Here is a 12,500-nt window from a genome sequence, read left to right as displayed (position 1 = left end):
GGGCCTTATCTCATTTAGTTCTCTGAACACTCTTGAATGGCAAAGTAGGGATTATTAACATCAATCTCTGCTTGTAGATGGTGAGGGATTTGTCTGAGACCACTCTGAACTCAGCACAGAACTGGGACAGGGTTTACTCTCCCTATGCCTAGCAGTTCTTACCAAATCACTTTTGCACAGGATCACCGCCTACCTGTTTACACAGCCTCAACTGCTTTCCCTTTAAGAACTTAGGTCAGAGAGGACAAACTAACCAGTCTGAATGTAATGCGCGCACGCACACACACCTTTACAAGATGTGCAGTCACAGAAAAACCCAATAAAGCAAGGGGCCCGATATCAGTATTTGGGATCCATAAAAAGCATTGGGTAGCTGCAACATCTTCCTTCAGCACCTGGGGGTAACCACAGAGTCTGAGTTCCATGAACTAAATGTTTCTTCTCTGCCCTCTGTGCCCCTTTCTTATCGCGGTGTCCACTGGGTGGCGGAAGTCCAGCCCCAGCCCGTTCCAGTCTGGGAGCTTGTGACCTGGGAGACTGAGCCTTGGGAGGGAAGAGTGAAGTAGCAAGTCCTGGGCACCCTAGAGAGAGCAGGTGGGACTGATGATGCGGCCAAGAGCACCCAGAGCCTGTTGCTCCAGAGAAGAGGACATTGTGGGTGGGACCCTGGGTACCCAGTTGTTTTTCCACCCTCCCTGTGCTCCACCCATGCATTTATTTGAGGGGGCAGCTCAGTGGTCTCACCTCTACAGAGGCCTCCGGGCTCCCAGCCCTTAGCACCTGGGGTTGGGGGTGGGCGTGGAGTATATGGACCCGAGGGGTGTAGGGGTTGAGGGGACCTGCACGCACCCCATGACTTACCCCGGATGCGTGGCCTTGGTTGAACCTCAGGCTAGGGAGTGGTGGGTGACCCTTCGGAGGTCAGGCAGTTCAAGTCTCCATGCGTTGTTAGGTGCAGGCCCCATGAAAGGTGGGGCGCCCCACTGCCCTCGGCTCCTCCCCCTGGGCCGCCCCATCCCGCCTGGGAGGGGGCAAAGGCGGGGCCTGGCTAAGATAAGCGCGCGCGGACCGGCCGGGCCAGGTGCGGTTACCCGCACGTCTAGGGGCGGCTGTGGTCCGGGAGAAGTGTGCCGTCCCCGGCTGGCCTGTGCTGCTACCCCTGCGCCCTCTCAACTGGACGCCGGTGACCTTCGGAACCCAGGTAACCGAGGGCGGGACTCCCTGGCCAGCTGCCTCCTGCGAGTCCTTCCCCGCTGCGCGCGCCCCCTCGCGCCTCCCGGTCCACGCACACCCGCTCTCCGCGGCCGCCCGGCGTGCTCACTGTAAGCCGGGGGGTCACTCCCAGGGGGCGTCTTGGGAACTTTGCTCCCGTACTTCCGTGCACCGAGAGGCGAGTGCAATGTGCCCCCGCCCTTCACCCCGCACGCCCTCGGTCTACGTCTCTCGCAGCGCCGGGAGCGGGTGCGAAGGTGGGGCGGCCGCGGTGGATGGAGAAGGGTCTCAGCTGGAATTGGCTTGTTTTGCCTTCTTTTTTTTCCGTCTCTCACTCTTCAGAGCGGTCGGATCACCGTCACCTCCCTTCCGATCCCGCCTTCCACCCCCTTTTCCCTTCCAAAAAAAAAGTCCTTGGAAAAGATTGGCAGTTTCTTACGGGATGTTCACGTTTGTGCTTCCCGCCTCCTCTGCTCAGATGCGCGGTACGAGACTGGGCTGAGCAGATACAGTGCAGGGGAGGGGAGGGTCTTCTACTCATAGGGTCCGAATGGGCCCTGCTGAAGTGGGTGCTCGGCCGTACTCTTCCTCCCGCTGTCATCTATTCTCTCTCACCATTTCCCAGGCCCCCGTCAAATGAACGTAGCGGAGAGGGCGGACCACAGCCCGGCGGGGACACTGGGCAAGAGCTTCATTCATTCAAACCTTGCTGATTTGAGCAGAATGGGCTTCCACCAGCCTGGGGAGAGGGGAGAGCTCAGATGTGTGGGGCTGAGGCGGGGAAGACCACCCTCCTTCCCCCCAGACCCAGAGAAAACAGATAGGGCGAGGTCACTGGATCAGAGAAGAGCTAAGGTTACTAAAACGCAGGCAAATCCCTGATGTCATTTTCTCCCCACAACAAACAAGTGAGGTGGAAGGTGTTATTCCATTGATAAATGGGGAAAAAATGAGGCTTGCAGAGGATAAGTAATTTGTAGGGGGGAAAGTGGTGGATCTGGACCTCAAACCACAGCCCTCTAGAGCCAGATAGTTTAGTTGTTTCTCCATTCCTGCCGAGTCTCTGGTTCAGCAGGGCTCGGTACCTCTCCCCTGCCCCCACACCCGTTTCTTTCTGTGAAAGGGGCATGCCAGGAGAGGGTCCCCCCAAGCAGAAACAGCCTGGTCAGGAAACTCGTCCAGGAGGGAGCCAGCACCTTGCTAAGCCGTGAGAGCTGCAGGAGGGCAGGGACCCACTGTGTTGGCTGCTGTAGCCACAGTGCCTAGCGTGGAAGGTGCTGGGCCAGAACTGAATGAATGAACCTGAAACAGCAGACTTTCTTCTATAGCTGGCATGACTTTGCCCTTGGTGAGCAGAGAGGGGACTCTGAAAAGCTGGACTGGGATGGGGCCTACCACCCCCGCCCCTGAGGTTCCTGGCCATCCTTCCTCACCTGGAGCAACTTTCTTTTATTTTTAAACCAACGGGCACATCCATAATCCCACATGCTTTTCCAGTCCAGACAGACCCTCACTTACCCTCAAACCACTATGTAGCAGGCGAAGGACAGGGCAGAGGGAGGTGGGTGGCACAGCCAGCGTGGCCCTGCCTGAGGTTGGAGGTTGGGTATACCACGACTGTTGTCCCCCACTTACACCAAAGTCTTGCCCATCATGCCAGGAAATCTTATTCAGAAACTTTAATTTTCATTGCCTCCTTCTCCTTACCACTCTGCAGGGCACCTGAGGGCTGGGGGAAGAGAACTTGCTTTACTGGGCCTCGATTTCCTCATTTGTAAAACAAATAGTTACAATAGAATCTGCATTGTTTTATGAGAGAGTGAGTGGTCCAAAGGGCTCTGTCAGCTGCAGCGTGAACTGTAAGGGATGATTGTTATGTTTTAGTGTGTGTGTGTTTATTAGCCTGACCTCCCCAGTTGGGCGATAAATTCCTCTGGGCAGTGACCGTGCAGCTAGCTTTCTGAGAGAGCCTCACTCCGGGCACACATTAGATTTGCAAAAAGTATTTATGGTCAAACTTAATCTCTGTAGGAAGAAAAACTGCTGAAATGTGTGAGAAATGCAGAAGTTTTAATCCCTTTGACCTGGCCTTTGTAAGGAGCCCTCTACCATACAGAGGAGGTCCAGAAGAAGGGAAGGCAGCGGGCTGCGAGGCCCTGGAGGGGGAAGTGGTCAAGGCAGAGTCGAGGGAAAGTAGCAGTGAGAGATACAGGAGACTTTTTGATGGCAGTGGCCCGAAATTGCAACCCACCCTACTCTCAAAGACACCCCGTGTCCAGCCAGCACATTTTTTTGCATGGGCAGGCACCAGGAGTCGAAGCCGGGTCTCGGGCATGAAACGCGAGAACTCTGCCACTGAGTCACCATGGCCCGCCTACCTGACAAAAAGGGAGAAAAGAAATGTAACAAAATAAGGTATCAGTGGCTAAGAGAATTCAGACAGAGCCAAGAGGCTATTCTGGAGGTGACTCTTATGCAAGCTTCAGGTAGATATTGACGATTACCAAGGTTTGCCAAACTCCAACCAACATCATTCTTGTTAAGCCCAAAGAACACGCAGGGCTCTGTCTGAGATCCTACGAAAGTTGCATGCACTAAGTTTACTTTTCAGAAACCTAAAACCTTCAGATCGTTTTTTTTTAAACATTTTTAAATTGTGAAATAGAACGTATATACAAAAGAGCAATAAATTTCAAAGTACATTTTAACAAGTAGTTGTAGAACAGATTTCAAAGTTTGATGTGAGATGCAGTTCCACAATTTCAGGTTTTTCCTTCTAGTTAGTTGCTACAGGACACTGGCCACTAAAAGAAATATCAATATAATGATTCAGCAGTCACATTCGTCTGTTAAATCCTAACTTCTCTGTTGTAACTCCTCCTTCTCCTTTGATCCTTCTTCTAATCATCAGGGTTATGCCCATTTTAACTTTCTTCATGTTGAAAAGGGGCATCAACAATGTGGGATAGGGGATGGAACTGGTTGATGTGCTTTTGGGGAGGCAGGCACCTCTGGGTTTCAGGACTTACCTGGCCCAGGAATAATCTGAAGTTTTAGGTTTCTGAAAAGTAAACTTAGTGCATGCAACTTTTGTAGGATCTCAGATAGAGCCCCGGGTGTTCTTTAGGCTTAGCAAGAATGATGTTGGTTGGAGTTTGGCAAAACTTGGCAATTGTCAATATCTAGCTGAAGCTTGCTTAAGAATCACCTCCAGTATAGCCTCTTGGCTCTCTTTGAATTCTCTTAGCCACTGATACCTTATTTTATTACGTTTCTTTTCTCCTTTTTCATCAGGTAGGCGTTGTTGATCCCATGGTATCATGGCCAGGCTAATCCCTGGGAGTCATGTCGCATGTTGCCATGAGACTCATATCCCTGGGTATCATGTCCCACTTTGCAGAGCTGGGCTTAGAGGGAGAGGCCACATCTGAGCAACAAAAGAGTTTCTCTAGAAGTAACTCTTAGGTATAATTATAGGTAGGCTTAGCTTCTCCATTGAGAAATAAGTTTCATAAGGACAAGCTTCAAGATCAAGGGTTTGGCCTATTGGCTAGGGAGTCCCTAGTGTTTGAGGGACTATCTGGGATTTCCCCCGTGGTAAAGTTTAATAGTTTCATATTTTTTTCTCCAGTCCCTCAAGGGACTTTGCCGATATTTTTCAATTATCTGCCCAACAAATTGGGATGTATCCAGGTATTACATTAAGCAATACAGAATTACAAGCCCTTGTTCCCATTCTGGGCTCTATGTATTTGGGTTGTTCAAAGAACTATCCAGACTGGTAAAGTAAGATTGTATGCTGCAGAAACTTTAGGTTTTGGACAAAATAAAGCTCTCTTCCTTTTGTCTCATGTAGTAGGTAAAGTTCTAAAATATAAACACTGTCGTCCTTTACCCTGTATTCTGATTTACCTTAGTACCAACCAGATCAGCTTTGTCCTTATCTCTAATTGAAGCTTGATCTCTTTTTTGGTTTCTTTTTAACAGTTGTTGTATGTAGCAATGCTGACTTTCAGAGTTGCAGAACTACGACTCTGAGTCTTAGGTGTCACAAAGGTAGCCAAGGCTCCAGGGGGAGCCCAGATTATATATATATAGCACAGCATCTCAGAATCTGGAGATAACATTTAAGAGCTCAGGAATAAATGTGACTACTATAAGAGTTTACAATCTAAGCCCGAATTTTCTTTTAAGTATTTTCTAAAAGAGGTCATGCAATATTTGTCCTTTTGTTTCTGACTTATTTTGCACAACATAATGTCCTCAAGTTTCATTTACCTCTTTGCATGCTGCATGACTCTGTTCCTTTCTGTAGCTGCACAATATTCCATCATATGTATATACCAGTTTACCTTTCTGCCTCTCAGTCAATGTATCCTTCAACCACCTCCATCCTCTGGGCATCATAAATAATGTCCAAAGTACAATCCGTGTCTCACAGTATCCTCACTGAGTTATACAATCATAACTCTCAAATTTAGACAGTTTTCATTGTTCCAAAGAAAACAATAAGCTAAACATACCCTCAACAAAGAGAAAATCCCAAACTCCCCTTAACTATTGTCCCTCCCCTCAGCCCAATTATTTACCCCAGTACTGCTGTAGTACAGGTTATGTCTTCCTGTTAAATATAAGCCATATCATCCAATAGTAGTCTCCCCTTGTACCCCTCTATTAATGACTCTTTGTACAAGATTCATACCTTTGAAGTGGTTCATGCAAAAGCTTATTTATATTTGTAGTATTAATTGGTGGGATACATGGCTCTGTATAACCTCTTTCAATTGTATTCATCTTTAGTACTCAGCCAGGACTTTTGAGGCCTTGCCTTGAGAAACACACTGTTCTCAAATGCCCACTTATATGCCAGGAACCTCATAACCTCTGGGCTCCTCAACAAACCGTGGTGTCAGCCTTTGGCCTCAAGACAGACCAGGATACCCAGAGCTGGTTTGTTCTGTTCCCTGGATGGAGTCACTGAAAGCATCTGAGGCTCAGCCCCCTGCATCCACTCCAAGAGCTGAGCACATGCACACAACAGGGCTCTGCGCAGCTTTCTACTGCCAGTTCCTGGGTCTTCACAAGAGCCTAGCAGAGAAAGAGCTTTAGACTCAGAATTTCTCAGCTAGAATAAGCCTAGAGACCATGTCCCTATACCCCTTCTCTGCTTGATTTTCCATAGCACTAGTCACCATTTAACAACCAAAATATTTCACTTTTTTATCTTGTTTACCATCTCCCTATCCTCTGGGTGGGCAGGTTTGTCTTGTTCCATCCTCATTGTACAGGTGGAGACCGTGGCCCAGACATGAGCCACCTCCTGAGGCAGAGCTGGTGCTACTCCCAGTCAAACTTGAGAAAATTCAGAGCCCGGTCTCTGTCTCCTGCACCAGTTGCTTGAGGTGCTTAAGACTCCCCCTTAGCAAGAACCTTTCTGGTGACTTGAGGGGTCCGGGAGAGGTGCTCCCCGTCATAGCCCCATCCCCCAAAGAAAACTGCCAGTGCTGCTCTCCAAAGGCAGCTGTTCCACCGACAGTAAGTCAGTCTTTGGTGAAACTAGTGCCCTCTTTAGAGCACTGGAGAACCAAAAAGCACCAAAGCCAGGGTCACAGCAGCCCTGGGGGAAGGGGCAGAGGTTCAGATAGACCGGGCCTGAGGTTACTAACCAGTCTGAGGAGGTGAAGTCCTACAAGCCAGGTACAACCAAATGCCATGGGCCTGGAAGAGTGAGGAAGTGTTTCTGCTGGGGCCTGGGAAAGGCCTGGGGCTCCGAAGCCTCACCAAGAATCTCATTAGAGCAGTTTCCTTGGAGGGCCCAAGAGTGTGGCTCTCTGAGACACTGTGTGTAGGGATAAACAGGGTGGAGAATTTGAGTGTGGGGTGCAGGAGCAGGGTAGAAATCCAGGAACTGTGTCTGGGTGGGAACTGGGACTTTATCATGTCCTGTAGAAAATGTGGGAGACACATCCACATTTATATGTGCACTGAGCAACTTCAACCCCGGTTCCCGTGTCATTCTCTCAGCTGCCATTGATTCAGCAAAAGAAATTTATCCATTTTAAGGCAAAACTTTGGGATTATGTGGAATAGATAGGAGGGAAAGAGACAGGCAGGAAACTATTGCAGGAGCATAGATAAGAGATGAAGTGGCTAGAGGCCAAGGTCCCTGGAGGCCTCTCTTCTGTGTCACTGAAGGGAGACATAGACCCTGCCTTCTTTGCTGATTGGTTGCATCTTTAAAAACAGTAAAAAGCGGTGAATAAATATTAACTGTGTGTCAGGCCCTGCTGCAAGCACTTCACATGTGTTGGTTAGTCTTTACAATAACTCCAGGAGGTTGAAACTAGATCATCCCCATCTTACAGATGAGAAAACTGAGTCTCAGAAAGGTAGAGTAACTTGCCCAAGGACACTTGCAGGAAGAGGGCAGCCAGAATTAGCCCAGGCAGTCTGACTCCAGACCCTACAATCTTAGCCTCTGGGGCCACGCTGCCCTCAATACACCCAAGTAGGCAGAGGTCCTAGAGGCTGACGGGGTTGCAAGTCCCTCACAGAGGAAGCTGTGCACTTGTGCAGATCCACACTTAGAGCCATGGGGAGTGTGCTTTCTGACTCCCCCCCACCCCCACCCAACCATCAAGCCCTGCTTTTGACCCCAGACATCTTTTCCCATTGCCATTGTGGTTTGCTAATTTGAGGATTGAAATGCACCTGAACCTTGGGACTGGGAGAAGGTCCTCAGAAGTTGGGCCTTGAAGGATGTGTAGGAGTTTTGCTGGTTGGTCAAAAAAATTGGGAGGAATGGGACAGGGTGGGTGGTGGGAACATTGATAATGCTTTGCCTGAAGAAATGAATCTGTTAAATGGTGCTTCTTCCTGTGACCAAGGCTACTGTAGGTGCTATCCCACCCCTGCCATTCTTGCCCAGAGTCACTACCCATGGGCTCCCTCTGAAGAGAGTAAGGCCCGGACCTGAGACACAGCTTCGTGCTGGCTTTCTCTTTATTGCCACCATCACTACAGGCTTGGTGGCTTTCAGCACAGTGGATGGAAAAGTACGTCTGTTGCAACATGATGTGAGTCATTCTTTCATAAATAATGTGATGCCGGGAACTTCTCCCTGGTATCTGACCCACTGTGGGAGACATGGTGACTCTAGACAGGGTGAGGGTGACTCTAGGCATTATTTTGAAAGTGTGCAGGATGGCAGTGAGGAGCCACCAGGTGAGAGAGATGTGATCATTTTTGGCATCTAGAAAAGAAGAATAGTTTTTCCCAAAGCAGCGATCCAAAGTTTCATCACACACACATCCAGTCCTCTAAGCCAGGTTATAGCTTGTAGAATCATCCTCACTTCCGGTCTCGACACCAGTGCCCGGCTCTGTACTGTGGGCACTGGAGTGTGTTTTTGCCTAAACCGTAGACCCTCCTTGGCCCTCGAAGGCATTCTGCCTCTTGTGGTCATTGGGAGCCCAGTGGCTAAGGTGGTCAGGCTGACCTTGGTGGGACTGATTTGAAGCCCAGCCACCATGGATGCCAGGATCCCAGCGTCCCAAATGCAGCCACTCCCCCAGTTTACCACCACCTCAAGTTGGTCACTGCACTCTTGGGTGCTGAAGTCTGGCATGGTTGGTGGGGAGCCTGAGATTCTAAAACAGACTGACTGGTCAGGTTCCAGAACAAGGGAGAGCTATGGTTAGATCAGGGATTCCCAACCTCAGCATGTTAACACTTTGAATGGGTTAATTTTTGTTGTGGGGAGCTGGTTGTCCCATGCTGTGAGATGTTTAGCAGTGAGCATTCTTGTACTCTACCCACTAGCTGCCACTGGTATCACCTCCCCTTCCCTTCTTGACAACCAAAAATATCTCCAGACATTGTCAAATGTCCCCTGGGGGCAAAATCATCTCTGGTTGAGAACCCCTTGATAAAATGATCTCTAAACACTCTCCCAGTGATTGTTCTCAGGACGGGGGGAGACAGTGTTCGCTTTCCAGCCCCTGATTTGTAAGTGTGGACTGTGTGTGAATGAGGAGGCAGGGGTGGGCTATCCGGAGTTTGGGGGGGGGGGGTGGGATGCGAGCTATGAGAAAGGGTGGGCTCTGGTCCCATTGGGCCTCTTGCTGAGAGCCCAGGCCAAGTTCTCTGCCCTTGGGACGTGGGTCACATTAGAAGGTGGGGGCGGGATGAAGTTGGCCTGTTGTCTGGACCCAGGCATTAAGGTCAGGGGCCTTCCCAGGCAGCGGCTGTGACTAATCATCTGCATGGTGACCTCAGGACTCAGCTTCTCTTCCACTTTCCCCTCTCAGGCTATCGTGGGAGGGACATGGGAAATGAATCACCGTACCCTCCCGAGAGGGGGCCAGGGCGGTGGTGTTAGACATGAGGACCAAGCATGGACTTACTCCTGGTTATTTTGTTTATTCCTCCCAAATTGATTGTTTATTAGCTATACTCCACAGAAGCCCCCTTCTGAGCTTAGTGCTTAGAGGAAGGGCAGTAGATTCACCTTCTCTGGGGTGGTGGGAGGGTGGGTGTTGATGAACCTCAGAAGTAAACCTCCGTTCTGGGGACCACAGGCTGTGACTGTTGGGACAGTGTTAAAGCATCTCCAGAACAGTTGGTTTGGGTTATTCATTCTCGCAGTTGTCATTTAAGGAGATCTGCTCTAGGTTGCCGGCTCAACGTTGGGGAAGCAGCAGTGGGCAGTGAATTAGACGTCATTGCGGCCCACAGAAAACGTGTGTCTGAGCACAGACACAGGTGTCAGTCCGTGAGTGACAAATGTGCCCTTGTGCACAGAGAAAGGAGAGTCAGCTCTAGCCTGGGTGTGTCGTAGGGAATTGGGGGGTAGGTGGTGGGGGGATAGGATACAGACCTCTTCACAAGATGAAGAGAAGTTTAAACTAGATTTTAAAGATGAACATGAGTTCTCCAGGCTTCTAAGTGAAGGAAAGGTATAGGGTAAGAAAAATTAAGGAGAGGGGACGGATGGGAAGGCAAGAAACCTACAGCATGTCATGAAATAAAAGTGGTGTGGGGCGGGCCGCGGTGGTGGCTCAACAGCAGAGTTCTCGCCTGCCATGCTGGAGACCCAGGTTCAATTCCTGGTGCCTGCCCATTAAAAAAAAAAGAGTGGTGCAGTGGTGTTTGCACTTGAGGCCTAAGTGGGGGTGTGGCTGGAAATGAGGCCATTGTAGGGGCTAGGGCCGGGGAGGGGGAGGCTAGTGAGGTGAGGACAGAGTAGGAAGGGTCTTGGACAAAGCTATGGGACTTGGGCTCTACCCTGTAGACAGTGAGGAACACTGAAGGAGTTTCTAATCAGGAAGTGATACAGGCCACTGTTATCTCAGAAGGACGTTGCTGGGAGAGTTGTTGGAGGGTGGACAGGAAAGAAAAGCAGCTAAGGCAAGAAGACCAAGTAGGAGAAAACTGGATAACTCTAAACCTGTGGAGAGAGGGGGTCTGAAAAGACTGGGAGGGTGGATGTGCTGAGGGGAGGCCAGGCTCAGGCCCCAGTTTCTGTTTTGGACAGTTGGGTGAATGGTGGCACTGCTGTCTGATAAGCTTGCAGGAAGAGCAACTGATTAGATGAGATGAAGAAGGAGCAGGCGTGTGGGTTTGAATCTGTTATGTACCCCAGAAAAGCCATGTTTTTTAATCCTCATTCAATACTGCTGGGTGGGAGCTTTTGATTGTTTCCATGGAGCTGTGACACACCCAGTTGTGGGTGGTAACTTTTGATTAGATGGTTTCTGTGGAGATGTGTCTCCAACCATTCAAGGTGGGGTTGCTTACTGGAGCCCTTTAAGAGGAAAACATTTTGGAAAAAGCTCAGAACCAATAGAGCCACCAAAACTGATAGAGTTAACAAAATAGAGCCCCAGGGGAGCCGTTGGAGATTCCTGGAGAGAAATCCAGCAGAAGTCGCCATGTGGCTTTCAAGCTGAGAGATAAACCCTGAAAAGCATCAGCCTTCTTTAACCAAGGTGTCTTTCCATGGATTCCTTAATTTGGACATTTTCATGACCTTAGCACTGTAAACTTGCAACTTAATAAATTCCCCTTTTTAAAAGCCATTCCGTTTCTGGTATATCACATTTTAGCCGCTGGAAAACTAGAACAGTTGGGTTTAAGGGGCCTCTGGAGTCACCTGGGTGGAGATGAACCAAGAGACGAGAGTTCGAGGAGTTATCGAAGGTGCTGAGGGTGCAAGAGGGTGTTTTGGTCTGCTAAAGCAGTATACCAGAAATGGGTTGGCTTTTTCAATGGGGATTTATTAGTTTACAAAGTTATAGTTCTAAGATACTTGCTCAGAGGAAAGGCTGATGGCATCCAGGGCTCCTCTATCCCATGGAAAGACACATGGCAGTGTCTGCTGGTCCTTCTCTCCTGGGTCCTGGTGTCAATGGCTTTCTCTCTGAGTTTCTGTGGTCCTTGTTTGTTTCTCCTGGAATGTTTCTCACTAAACTATCTGGGCCTTTATGTCTCTTATGCTTTTCACAAAGGACCCCAGTAAAGGATTAAGACCTACCATGACTGGGCTAGGTCCCACCCACAATAGGTCTCTACCCACAAGAATAGATTTAAAGAACATGGCCTTTTCTGGGGCACAAAACAGGTTCAAACCAGCATAGTGGGTAAGGTAAAGGACTGCTGGATGGCACAGAGGTCCCGGTGGAGTGGTAGGCCAGGGTAGGTGGTGACCCCAGCTAAGTGCAAGCTAATCCCTGCCCCGAGCATTTTGTATCAATGTACACATTTGCATGCCAAGTTTAAGCCTCTATGCTTGGGACTGGAACTGGGGATTGAGACACAGAGATAAGCATGACCCAGTGCCTTTAATTCATTTATGCACCCCTTAAAGTTTAGAAAACAGAACTTGGCCAGTATCTTTGCACAGTTAAAGATTTAGTCACAATCATGATAGGTGGTATGCAGGGGAAATGGAGAATGTTATGAGTGTGTCCTGGGAACATGACTTAGTCTAGAGCAGGATTTCTTAGCCTCGGCGGCTATTGACATTTTGGATTAGATAATTCTTTGTAGTGGGGGCTTCCCAGTGCATTTTAGCATGTTTAGCAGCAACCTTGGCCTCTACCCATTAGATTCCCTCACACACACACATGCACACATGCACACACACCAGTTGTGACAAATGTCCTATGGGCTTGGGTGAAGAAAGGTAAAATCTCTGATTGAGAACCACTGGTTTAGGGATCACGAAAGACTTCCTTGAGGAAATGATGTTTAATCTGATTTACAGAAGACAGACAAGAAGGAATCAA

General features: G+C 49.2%; 1 long non-coding RNA gene across 1 annotated transcript in view; it reads left to right on the top strand.

Moving 5' to 3' along the window:
- The first annotated feature begins 1,058 nt into the window (after window positions 1-1,058).
- Window positions 1,059-12,500, top strand: part of LOC143652363 (uncharacterized) — a 36,898-nt gene continuing 25,456 nt past the window's right edge. Inside the window, exon 1 of the long non-coding RNA XR_013160582.1 lies at window positions 1,059-1,201. This is a non-coding gene — a long non-coding RNA (uncharacterized LOC143652363). The remainder of the gene's footprint in view (window positions 1,202-12,500) is intronic.

This window comes from Tamandua tetradactyla, chromosome 12, assembly GCF_023851605.1.
Source record: "Tamandua tetradactyla isolate mTamTet1 chromosome 12, mTamTet1.pri, whole genome shotgun sequence".
Taxonomy (NCBI): Eukaryota; Metazoa; Chordata; class Mammalia; order Pilosa; family Myrmecophagidae; genus Tamandua; species Tamandua tetradactyla.
The sequence above is the reverse complement of the archived record's forward strand: the minus strand, read 5'-3'. Positions and strand labels throughout refer to the sequence as shown.